Consider the following 13,043-nt stretch of genomic DNA (forward strand, 5'->3'; position numbering starts at 1 on the left):
TCTAATACGCATTTTTCTCACTTTTTCACCATCTCTTATTTCAACACTTTGATAATATGGTATTTTATCGCCCCACAGATTTTTGGCAAAATCAATTGGTATCTCCTAATAAAGCAATAAGAAACTTGTCAAATGATAACCTAAAATATTAATAGAACAGGCCAACGAAATTAAAAAAAATTACCATTAAAATAGGCTCTTCATCATCAACAAAAGCTAGGAATGAATGAGCGTTTTTTGATGAATCCATATCTGCACAGAATGAAATAGATACTTACAATCAGGAAGGTAAATACACTAGCATAAGAATTTTCAAATAACAAACTAAAGCATAACTTAAAGGTTTGAAAGAACATATATCAAAATCTCCATTTTTGGGTTTGAAGTAAAGAAAAACAACAACGACCTTGAAGATTCATATAACAGTTCATAGAAACATCACGATGAAAATTTAGCATAAAAACATAACCCTTATCAATCATAGCCCTAAAAACCATCATTATCACCAGAAATGTTATATCAAATACCAAAAAGTGTCAAAATTCTAAATAACCAGGGCATTAATCAAGCACAAACAATCAAAATCTCTGTTTTAGGGTTTAAATTGAAAATCAACTAGCACTAACAAAACATTTCGGGTTTGATCAGTATCAACGTTTTATATCTTTCAACAGATGTTCCTGGTCGCAGGAGTTTGAGCATAAATGACGGGTTGCCAATGGCAAGAACTTCTACACACTCTCATGTTCAACCACCTCATAGCGGTGGAACAGTTGGTGCGTCAAAGGTGACTGAGCGACCCATGTTGAAATTATCTCCGAGGTCTAAACCAGTTGACAATATTGACCACATGTAGCTTATAATCAGTTATTTTAAATATGGATGTAATGGATAATAAATCTTTATAAACTTCTGATTTTTGTGTATTGATGTTATGTTATATATGTTGGTGTAATGGTTTTCTTCTTTTAGACTGCCCCACAGTCAAAGGAGTCAATTGTTGGAAAGGTGATTTCATCGTTTCATGGTATAGCTGGATCAAAGGATGCCCATCCGACATCTAAGCAACCAAGATTGAACTTAAAGCCATGATCACAACCTCTTGAACAAATGGATAGAAACACCGAACAAGAAAGGTATTGTCAATTATTTTGAATAGTGCGATGAGTCTTCCCATTATAAGAAAGTTCAAATATCAAAGAGACAATAAAGATATTATATAGCAATAGGGGGTGGGAGGGGTTTCAAATTGTTACTTTTTTAGTAGGAACAAGTATGGTGGTTCCAATCATGAGATATTATCTCAGTCTTTTGTGATTTTGTGTTTAAATAATTGGATTTGGATGATGAAACTTAAAGTGTAGGATTTTATCCCATGATTATATTTAGATTAGGGTCATCGAGTTTGGTCAATACAATTACTTCCTACATCTCTAAATTATGTGAAACTTCGAACTTTCGCCGCCAGAGAAAGACATGAAAAAACGAGAGGGAGCAACTAAGGAAAAGGTAATCATGTTTTAATCATTTGGTTTGTAAAGAAATCATTTTTAACAGTTACGATTTCACATCGGAAGGGCTGTAGCAACCTCTTCAGTCAACACTCCGAAGGTGGTTGTACATTACCATGGAATTGGGACGATCGGCTGATGGATATAGTGAAGCAAAGATTGCAATTACGGACTGGCATGATGTATACAGTTGTGTTTAACTCTGATTTTAAGGACTCTTAACCAAAATTGAGTCCGCCTAATGATAAATTTGAACCGGTTTAATTGAGCTTTTTATTGTAAATGCAGATTTTGAACTCCATGATGTTAAACATATTAGCTTGGGTATCTAAGCAAATTAGACTCACTGTCAAATTCCAATAATATATCCTTCATTATGCTACAACATGTACACATTTAAATTCACATGCTCACATTCATGTGTATTGTCTATTTGAAAGTTTTATGTGAATAATAGATTATGTATAAATTTTATATGATCTATTTTTAATTTATATTGTTCGAACTTTTTGTATTGCATGAACTGAAAAGCCTTTTGGATTATCCAAGGCAAACAAAGTTCATGCTTAATAAATTATTAAAATACCATAATCAGTTCGTCTCTGTTGATGCTCATTGCTTTTCAATTTACACATGTGTGTTGCATTTTTTACATGTTGGGTGATTCAGTTCGTCGATATGTGGTTTATAACAAACGGGTTTTAGGGTTATGTTTTCCTTTTTATATCTTGTATAGATATGTTTATTATTTTTGTTGTTCAGCTATAACAGAATCAATGGTAATATTTCTGTGAAACTCTAATGTGATTATGTGAAACTTATTAGTGGCTTTTAGATAATGGATATGTGTAATTTAACTTTAAATTAATAGTATGAATGTGAATGTGACTACATAAGTTGAAAAATATTTATTCATTTGAATTGATACACTCATAAAAGGTTAGAGATAGTTTCAGTTAATTATATTTTGGGTAAACTTTTTTTTATTAAAATGTCATTTTCGTCCCTGAGGTTTGGCCAATTTTGCAACTTTCGTCCAAAGGTTTGTTTTTTCGCATCTGGATCCAAAAGGTTAACTCCATTCGCGGAAAAACAAACCTTTGGACGAAGTCGCAAAACTGGCCAAGCCTCAGGGATGAAAATGACATTTTACTTTTTTTTTAATCTGACCTGTTTGAGATAGTATATTGTTTCACAATTTTTTTAACCCGCACTACCCCTCAACTTCTCTTTTAGATTCGTAATATGATTATTATTGTATCTTATTAAGATTTTAGTTGTACCTAACTTGCTCTGATTTTGTGAAGCTAAGAGACGATATTCAAGAGTAAGTATGTATATTGGTGGTGGGTGTCGGACTGCAGGTGGGTTAGGCTGTGAACTTCTCAAATGTAGTTTACAAGAAAGTTTTTTCCGGCATTTGAATAGTTTTCTGTTTTTTTCTTCCAATGTATGTATTTGTACAGAACATTTCTTTTCAAAGTAAATAATATGGTTTTGGTTGAAGCCCGCGTATTATGCGGGCATTAACCTAGTTTAATTGTATATTAAAAAAGTCGGTGAACAAAAATAACCAACATATCTGTAACTTCAAAGTGATTTTGTAGTTCTCAAAAGGAATTATAATTGATAAGAATTTAACTAATTTACAAATGAAGATATAAGTCATAACATAATAACACGCTTTACATTTTTCTTGCTTTGAGTGATGGCATTGACTAATGAAATTTAACATGATAATTGTTTATCATTATAATTATACATCGAATATTTTGTTTACGATTTAATTTAATTTAATAATAACAGAGACTGGTGGTGTAGGATGGATAAACTGATATACCAATATATCATATTTGTTATATCAGATTATTTCAATTGAGAATTTTCAAAAGATTTACAAACCACGTGATCTATGATTTATATATTTTATATGATTTATAGAAAGGATATGTTGTTGACACAAGATATTTTTTGAAATTTATGAATAATATTTTTAAAATCTCAGAGGAGGAAGTGTTGCCATGTGGTATTATTTGGAGTCTTTTATTATAAGCTATCTTATAATATTACTAAAAAAAAAAAATAGATTGACTATTATATTACTTTATAGGTGCTACATTTGGATATCGAAAAGAATGTAAATCATAAACTTCTATATAAGCTTTATCACACGATTAAAAAGTCATAATATTATAATTTTATACATTCATAATTCATTAATTTTATCACAAGGGTTGAGAAAATATACATTATGATCATATAAAAATGTGATTTACGATTAATAAATGTAATAATATTATTATCTTATCACACGGTTGAATATGTTTATTGTTATGGATAAATCAATTGTTTCATAAATTATATTAGTATTTAGTTTTTCCATCTGATAAATCCAATTGTTTTTTTTTTTGTTTAAAAGATTTGTGCGGAGTTGGTATATTATAAGCTAAAATTATAATAATATTTTTTATTATATAATATATTTGTTATGATATTTATTCTCTTATGAAGTTTGATAAGTTTTTAGAGTAAAAATGATATATATAATATTAAAATAAATAAAAAAGTGTGTTTTTATATCTTTTAAAAAAGTTAGATATTATAACTTGTAACTTGTTAAAAAATAATTATAGTGTGGGTGAAATAAATTGTTAAATTTAAAAAAAATTAACAACCATTTGCTTGTTGACGCGTGTTGAAGTCCAGCCCACCGACCAAAAAATGGGTCAAGACAATTTTTTAATAGTTTATATTATAAATAATAATAATAATAATAATAATAATAATAATAATAATAATAATAATAATAATAATAATTAGGATAAGGGTCAAAATATAATTTTAAATAAAATAAATGTAAATTATGAGGGTGAAGGAGAAAGTACAACGTGACATTTAATATTTAATGTAGTCTTTTATTAGTATTTATATAGACTAGTCATTTACCCGCGCGATGCGGCGGGAGTGGCAATTTACAATAGGATACTCGTTTACCGTTAGTTTATCAGTCGTCTCGTGATATATTGTATAGTACTTAAGTTAGTTTTCTTATTCGTGATATGTTGGCACTCGTTTTAACCTTGGAACCCTCGACGGTGTTTACGTGGCTCTTAAGGACCACCACTGGCTGTAACCGGATCATCACCATCGTCACTCTCTTCCATCCCCCAAACTCCATGAGGCTGTTAGATCTAACACCAAAATCTCCTCAAAAGAGGATACATGACAATCTACAGAGTGTTTAGAGTCTTCAAAAGTATGAATTTGTATGGAAGAAAGAGACAGAAGAAGATGATGAAGAGTAGGGTCTTGAGAAATGTGAGAGAGAAAGGCGAATGTTTTCAGATACAATTTGGGGAACTCAAATTTTAAAAAGGCTTTTTGAATTTTCAATCTGGAGCCATTGAACAAGTCCCCTCCCATTTAATCCTTGTTATAGTGGTTAAGCTCTAATTGGTTGTACAATAAGCATCATGGGTTGTACCATAAGCACCATGCGACAATTTACAACGTGGTACTCATTTGTGATAGTTTATCAATCCGCACATGAACTATTCTAGTGGGGTGCCCACACGATGCGGCAAGAGCAGAAAACATAGACTGATTCGGTTAATCCATAATCGATTAATTAAAAACCATGGTTTGCTTATGGTGTATGGTATAACCGATTTAGCCGAACTAGTTATACATAATATACATAAATTTTAACCGTCACATCATACATTTCAAACGATTTCTTTTCCATTTCAATAAATATATATAAAAAACACACTTAAGAACTATGTTACAGCGTATACAACCAAATAATTGACTTAGACCATTACTTGTTAAAGTTCTTAAGAAAACCCTATCATTACTTGTTTACGTTTAAATTTATTGGCCCCTCCTGGTAAGATACAAAGCAGTATTTGCTTTTCCATCAATTTGAGATCTGTGATGGCTGTTTTATAATGTAAGACTCAAAATGTCGCTTGTGGCATTAGCAATAAATGATTTTTTGTTTATCTATCACTTACCCTTTATAAGTTAAGACTCAAAACGTGTCGCTTGTGCCATTAGCTATAAATGAACTTTTATATATCTATTGTTTATTTAAAAACTATTTTGAGTTGGTTCTAATAGCTCTCCATATAAAACCCTACATATTGACTTCATATTTTCATGTTAATCTTAGTTGCATATCCAACTCTATTTCTATGTGAAGTCTTGTGACTAACCAAAGATGCTTTCCCAAAATATATAATTGATCACACGGATTACAAAATATTGTAACACCCCAAAACTCGAATTATTAAATTCGTAGGAATGTCACCATGTGTAATTAAATAAAATACAATAACTAAGTTATTAAACTTAGTTAAATGCCTAATAAACAAGTTAAGGAATGAAACTTGTGGCAACTATAATGGAATGGTAAACTTGAGGGACTTAGATTGCCAAAAAGGAAATATATTTTATTAAAACAAAAACAAAAAAAAAATCACACACACACACACAGGGTGTGTGTCTGCGTACGATCGCAGGAGAAGGGGAAAAAGGGGGTGTAAACCCTAAGCACAAAAAAAATCATCAATTGAAAAGGAAATCGCGGGTTGATTGTGTGCATGAACCAAGAATGATGATCCCTTAAGCGTTTCTCACATCAAGTAAGTCAAATTTCACGATTTGGTGATGATTGATGAAACGGGTTGTGTGTAATCCGTGATTAAATGTGTGATTAAACCTGAATGTTACATGATATGCTCATATAGAAGTTGTATTATGTGCAATTTTGATTATATTGATAGTTTGAAGCAAAACCCATTTGTATGTCAAAAGATGAATGGATATTGTGAAACCCTAGATGCTAATTAGTATGGTATCAATGATTTAAACAATGTGTTGATGAAATATTGATAAGTAATTGATGTTACAACCATATGTTTATAGTTAGGATGAAAGATTGTTATGAATTTGATTGATTGTTAATAAGTTATGTGAAGAATTAGTAGGAATCATGCTTTAAAAGCTTGTACATAATGTTTTTTAAATGCGAAACCCGCCAAGTGTTTGATAAAATTCCTACAAAGTTTGTGTAAAATAGTTAGTAAATTCGTCACTTTTGACAGCCTTAGATAGTCATCTTGTAAAGGCCGTATCTCATTCGTTATTAGGAGTTAGACAATGAGCCTTATATCGTTGAAAAGGTTGTTTCGCATATTACATTTCATATTTGGTCATAAGAGGCTGGTTATGAGATTTAGTGGGTCAAAACAGCATGAAAAGTTAGTAAATTCGTTTTGACAGCAAGCTGTTTGGAAGCATTTCAGCTTCTGTGCTGATTTTGTAAAAATCATATAAAATCATAGGAATGTCCGATTGTTACGATCTTTATATGCTTAGAAAGATCTCTGAGTGTAGATCATTTCATATTTGAACATGAAGAACTGAATCAGAAGATAAATGGGTTAAAATGTGTCGTGAACAGCTGCTGCGCAGAAAGTTGCTGCACAAATTTTAGTATAAATATTCAGTAAAAATAGTTGTATTGTTATGCACACTTGTATGAATCATGAACTACTGATTTTAATAAATTATTAGTAAGTTATTTGATTGTTTTAAGTGTCTAAAACACTTACCAACTAGTTTATGCATATAATTGCACCAACGGGTCGAAACGGGTTGTTGATAGAAAATAGTAGAATGGATGTGTAAAAACCAAGGTGTTAAGAAATGGTATGAAATGTTTAACATAGAAGCAAGTTGCCTAACTTAGAAAAGGTTATCATTCTAAGTATGGAATTTTGAAAGAATAACGAACATGATGTAAATACATAATTATGCATGCTAGAAGCCCATGTATGACTGTTGTGGATGATGGAATGATAAATTGTTAGATTGATTAGCATTGTAGTATTATGATACATGTTGAACTCGTTAAGCGATTGACACGTGAATAGAAGTGTGATTAGTGATGCGTATGATTATGTATACTAACTATTGAATGGATGTAATGGAATGAGATAATAGGAACGTGTCAAGGAGAGGTCAAGCATAGGAGGATAACGGGTCAAGATAAGGCAAGGTGACAAATACACTTATTGGAGTACTCGAGGTAAGTGAATTTCGATTCACTTTTTAGTAGGTTTAATAGATTTTAATACTTTTGTTTACGAAACATCATGAAAGAACATGTAATAATCAGAAGTACAAAGCCAATAATGCCTCATTATTGAAGAAGGTTGTATTTAAGCCGAAAGTAAATTGGTGGGTTTAAACGGGTCGAATTTTATGTGCATATGTTGCGTAATGTAATGAAATTCGTTATGGTTAAGACCTTGGGTAAGAATTTTTAGTCATTATGTAAGGGGAACATTTCCCGGACCATTAGGAACAAGTTTTATATGATTCGGTTGTCGGTTAGTGAATGAACGGATTGTTTCGTGTTAGTGTAGGAAATTTTATAAGTATATGTGTATAGGAATCCAAAGGGCACGTGGGTTGAATCATAGATTGTCTATACTATGTAAAGTTGTGAATGTGACATTCCGGCATAAACCTACATGTAAAAGAAGCTTGTGTATATATTCGTGATTAATTGATTGTGCGTAGGAAGGAACATTGGCATGTATGAAGGTACGCATGTATATATATAAGTGTATATATATATGTATGTATGTATGATAATAAGTACGTAGGTGTGAATGTGTGTGTGAATGAATGTTCAATGCTTAAGACATATGCATGAACGTTATCAAAGTGTTCGAGTATTTATGGATACTAATGATGTGCGTTGAGTTGGAATGTAATGTAGGTATGGGATCGTTGGCTTCATGAAGAAATGGAGCTGGATTTGGATAAGAGTATTTAAGAAAGCGCTTGGACAATTCCACGACTACTTTATAGAATGCTCTACGAAATTCTATTATATAGTTTAATGTTGTATGGTATGTTAATGACTAATGGTTTGGTTGTACGTGGTGTCCACAGGTATCGCTTGGGTTTTCTCTACATTTATTGAAGTGAAGCGGACTTAGTTCGAGTTGAGAGCAAGGATTGTACGGGGTAGAATGGTCACATAGTGTAACTCATATAGGTTTTGAAGTATTAATGTTATAAAACGTTATAATCCGTTTTAATGAATATATGGCATTTCGCATTTGAACCTTCATGTGTTTGATATGTCTATTAAAGAACGAAATTTTTGGGCTCTTGTTTTCCGCTGCGTCGTATTTTAAGTTATTACGCGTTAGTCTTACAGGGAATTGTTCTTATTACGAACGGGTCATGCCCGAATTTTGTTAAATAATAGTATGATAATATTACATTTTGGAATGTGTAATTTGGGCGTATCAAATATAAATAATTAAAAGTAAAAATAAAATTAGTCTTGTTTTTTTTTTTCTAAATCAAGACTAATAAAAGACGATGTGAAAGAACTATTTAATTTTTTTACACCAAAACCATTTATATTTGTATAAAATATAAATGGTATTGGTCTAAAAAGAAATAAAATTGTATGAATTTTTAGTATATGCTTGTATAAAAGAAGTATAAGCTGCAACTAATTTTGTTCCTATCTGCAAGTTGGGAATGTAAACGATGAAAATTTGAAATTTGATAGTCATCAACTGCTAGCACATAACAAAAGGAAAGAAAATCATATATAATTGCATTTTCATTGCAAAATATAAAATTTTGAAAGTTTATAGTTATCAATTGCTAGCATCCATCATTATGCAAATTTGGATGTTTAAATGGTCACAACTGTAAATCCCAAAACTACTTTCAAAGTTTATATTTGTTGTAATTAAAAACCTATTTTTAAAAAAATTAAACTCAAATAAGGCTAGTTCCGATTGACTCAATCTGAGTTCCTTTCTGTTTCAAATTACCTTTCTAGCCTTCATATATGTATTATAAATATGCCAGAATAAACATGAAATAAAAATAAATGAATAACTGAAGGCAGCTTGTAGCACCCATGACAAAGTGTGATATCTGGTAAATGGCTTGTAGCACCCTTGACCATTTCTTTGATAATATCTGCAGGTAATCCTGTATCCGGATGAGTCATTCTGTAGGAACAAAAAAGTTCGTTAGGACTACTAAATGGGTGGGCCATGCGGGGTTGATAATGGGTCAAAATGGATAACTTTTTGGTATGGGTCAAAATGGGACAAATTGTGTTCGGTTGACTTCAAACACTTCTCTTAAATTGTAAATTTTACATACAAAAATGAGTGGCCGAATTTGTTTACAAGGTTGTATTATTTCAATAAAAATTCAAGGTTTTTGAAGAAAGATGATGTACAAGGTTTTATTACTTATGCGTTAAATATAATAGTTGGCGACTCTTTGATCGCTTTCTGTAGCTACTTTTTTACCAACTGATCTGTTAGTAAAACATTCTGTTTAGTCATTTAGGATCAATAGGATTTAGCGTTTGATGTTTAATTGTTTATTACTGGAAATACTGGATCCTTTGACCACAAAAGTCACAATTATACATCTAACTTATGAACATAATGCAATTTTGCCTTAATTTTGAACTAAGATGTACATAATGAAGCACCACAGGTCTAATAGCTTCATATTCTAGGGTTAATACAGGCATAAACAAATATTTTCTTGAAATAAAGGCGACCCACTCCTGAATTGGTCTATTCGGCTCATAATCTAGCTAAGAAAACTAACCAAGTAGGTCACATGAAGTTAAAATCACCCAAAATGCTTTTTAAAGCATATAACCACCAATATTGTTGTATGCAAACCGTTTAAACGGCTTAAAAATCACCCAAAGTTAAAATATGTACCTGAACTGTAGATGAACGTATTCATGTCTTGAGTCCAAGGGACAAGGTCAAAGGCAACAGAGCCTTCCCCATGTAAGAGCTCAAAGGCACCTCATTTCCATAAATATCCTGTAACTTTTGACCCACTCCCGCTGCATGTTTGTAATTACAAGTATATGATGACAATGCAGGCTACCTGAAAAATGATGACAAACATCAACACAAAAACATAGAAATAATATAGTATTCTTAATCAAAGAAATGAATACAAAAAAGTATTAAACCTGGCATCAGTGATGAAAAACAGGTCTATTACCATACCATATGTGGTAGTCAATACTTTCAATCGATGAATAATCAATTCGAGCTCACAAAAAACATGTGTCACATCTGTCAAACATGAATCATACATACAAACCAGAACATCAATAAACACGGGTCACATATAAGTTACCAAAACAACAAACAAAAACATAAAAATCATAATCAGTAAACAAACCTATCAGATCTTAGCTTGTCATCTTCTCTAGTTTTGCTTGTTTCCTTCAAATTCTTAAAAAAAAAAGAAAAAGAAAAAAACTCAGATCTGAATGTAGCTAAAAACTCAGATCTACAAAGTTTTGTTTGTCTCCCTGGTTCGTGTATCACCACCACTCCATCTTCATCTACAACAAAATAACAGTCCAGCCAAAATAAATGCAACAATTCCAACCCAGATTTGAGAGTAAACTGGAGTGTGATGCATTGGATGAACTTTAGCGAATACTGCAGGTAATAACCCGTCTCTGCTTCCTTGACAGGTACGTTGTGCAGCAGAACCGCCGTAATTTCTGCTTCCTTGACAGGTCCGGTAGCATATGACGCACATGCACCTGCTGGTTTAGAAGAAGAACCTTTACCGGCCTTTGCAGGCTCCTCTTTTACATGTTTCACGTCCCGAAACTGAAAATAAGTTCAAATCAGCTATACTCTTGACTAAAATGCTGCACATGAAAATGAAAATAGTAATGAGATGTCACATTTTCAGTTTTGACTTTCTTTGAAGCTGTGGCGGCACCATTTGACGGTTTGTTTTCTCGGTGCTTTTTTGCTTTCCCTTAGCTGACTTATTTGAAGATGGGGTTCCCCGAGCTGATGTTGTAGCAGCTGCTGGCTTTGAGGGGCTATTGTCGACGGGTTCCTCTTTAAGAGGGTTGTTATTACGCTTTGATGGACCCCGTTATTATTAGCCTTTGGTGCAAGAACAGGGGAACTTTCGTCTTCAATCTACTCATAACAAAAACAAAATAAACAAAAATCACATTCCAACAATAAAAAATGCAACTGTTGAACTTTTTTAAATATAAAAAATGACATTACATCATCGTCGTCATCGTCATCATCCTCTTGCTCTGGCTCGGATTCATTGACCCCACTATTTTTCCCGAGCAACTTCCTCAACTCTTTTCCAGATTGGCTCAGTCCTCCTTCCTCTTCTTCATTATCCTCCTGATCTTCTTCATATCCCTTTAGAATGAACATACTCGATTCTTGTTATCTGAAAAGAAAAAAGAGATTAGCCACTTAACCTACCGTAATAAACAAGTATTAAAGTAGCACTAAATTATACTCCAATTGTGAATGAAAGGAAATAAAGAGATTTCATACCATTTAATCAGCCAACATCAAGACTGTTTTCAATTGAAAGTTCCTCCCACAATACACAAACAGGTCCTCAAGACTCGGTCCTAGAAAATCAATAATTAAAACATTATCCTCTCCATCTACACCGGACCATTTTATGGAAGGTATACCACCTACAAGTGAAAATAAAATATTACAAATCATATCATTCAGAGTGAAATAAAAGATAAACATATAAATCTGCATTGTTATATTACTATCAAACCACATATACTTCCTCCCTGAAGAAGATTGTACAACTTAGCTTCATACAAAAGTTGTGGATGTTTAGTCTTATTATACTCCTGCAATATCAAAAAAACCAACATTAGCTCTAAACTCATAATAAAACCAGTTCAAACCCTAATTCACATCCTAAACCCTAAATCCTCAACCCTACCCAAACAATCTCACATCAATCACAAATAATCAAAACAATTTCTGAGCGTAACCAAATTACAATAAAAATACTAACAAAAGCAGTCCAATTAATCAAACTCGTACCTGGTATGTTGCAGTTTTGAAAAGAAAGAAAGTTGCTGATGCTGGGATGATGATGTAATCCCATCTTTGGCCATCCCTTAACACAGCAAACCCTAAATGGGCAAAAATAACTGATTTAAATGTTAAAAGCGATGGAAGAACATACATCTGTTGTTGTCTGCATTATCGGACCGTCAATACCTGCTTATGTGCTGAACTTAGGTGATGACCTGCTTTATCTCGTCAGAAGTCATAGCCCGGAACGTTCTCTTTATATTTCTCTTCTCTTTTCAAGATCTGCAAATCCCTAAACGTTGTTAGCATAACCAGAGGAAATCGGTGATTGGGGTCGACTTGAAAGTGGATCCAGAGATGAGATTATTCTAGGTATAGAATCGCAAGAGAGAGAGAGCAAATGGAGGGTTTGTGTTTTAGGATTTCTCTAAGAAAGAATAGGAACAGATCTGGCGATTAAAGTGTATTGGGATGAGTAAAGGGATTCAAAATTTGAATCCACATCTGGCTGCCCAAAATTTGTTTGCCCGCCCAAAATTTTGTTGCTTTATCAGATTCAACATTTGAGCTTTAGTTGGTTGTACAATATACTTTAAAG

At 32.4% G+C, this 13,043-nt stretch overlaps 2 long non-coding RNA genes across 4 annotated transcripts; one reads left to right on the forward strand and one right to left on the reverse strand.

Moving 5' to 3' along the window:
- The first annotated feature begins 5,971 nt into the window (after nt 1-5,971).
- LOC110873891 lies at nt 5,972-8,821 on the forward strand. The gene is made up of 2 exons (XR_002555558.2): nt 5,972-6,157; nt 7,521-8,821. It is a non-coding gene; the product is annotated as an uncharacterized LOC110873891 (long non-coding RNA).
- Nucleotides 8,822-9,263: 442 nt separating this feature from the next.
- Nucleotides 9,264-12,929, reverse strand: LOC110871555. Of its 3 annotated transcripts, none has more exons than XR_004864413.1 (10): nt 12,632-12,929; nt 12,452-12,543; nt 12,183-12,252; nt 11,933-12,081; nt 11,645-11,822; nt 11,305-11,551; nt 10,785-11,227; nt 10,607-10,675; nt 10,307-10,481; nt 9,264-9,568 (listed from the first exon to the last, which is right to left on the reverse strand). It is a non-coding gene; the product is annotated as an uncharacterized LOC110871555 (long non-coding RNA). The 3 variants fall into 3 exon arrangements; XR_002553830.2 differs by having other exon boundaries at nt 10,570-10,675; nt 12,452-12,561; XR_002553829.2 differs by having other exon boundaries at nt 10,570-10,675; nt 12,632-12,928.
- Nucleotides 12,930-13,043: the final 114 nt, after the last annotated feature.

Source organism: Helianthus annuus, chromosome 8 (assembly GCF_002127325.2).
Source record: "Helianthus annuus cultivar XRQ/B chromosome 8, HanXRQr2.0-SUNRISE, whole genome shotgun sequence".
In the NCBI taxonomy this organism is placed as follows: Eukaryota; Viridiplantae; Streptophyta; class Magnoliopsida; order Asterales; family Asteraceae; genus Helianthus; species Helianthus annuus.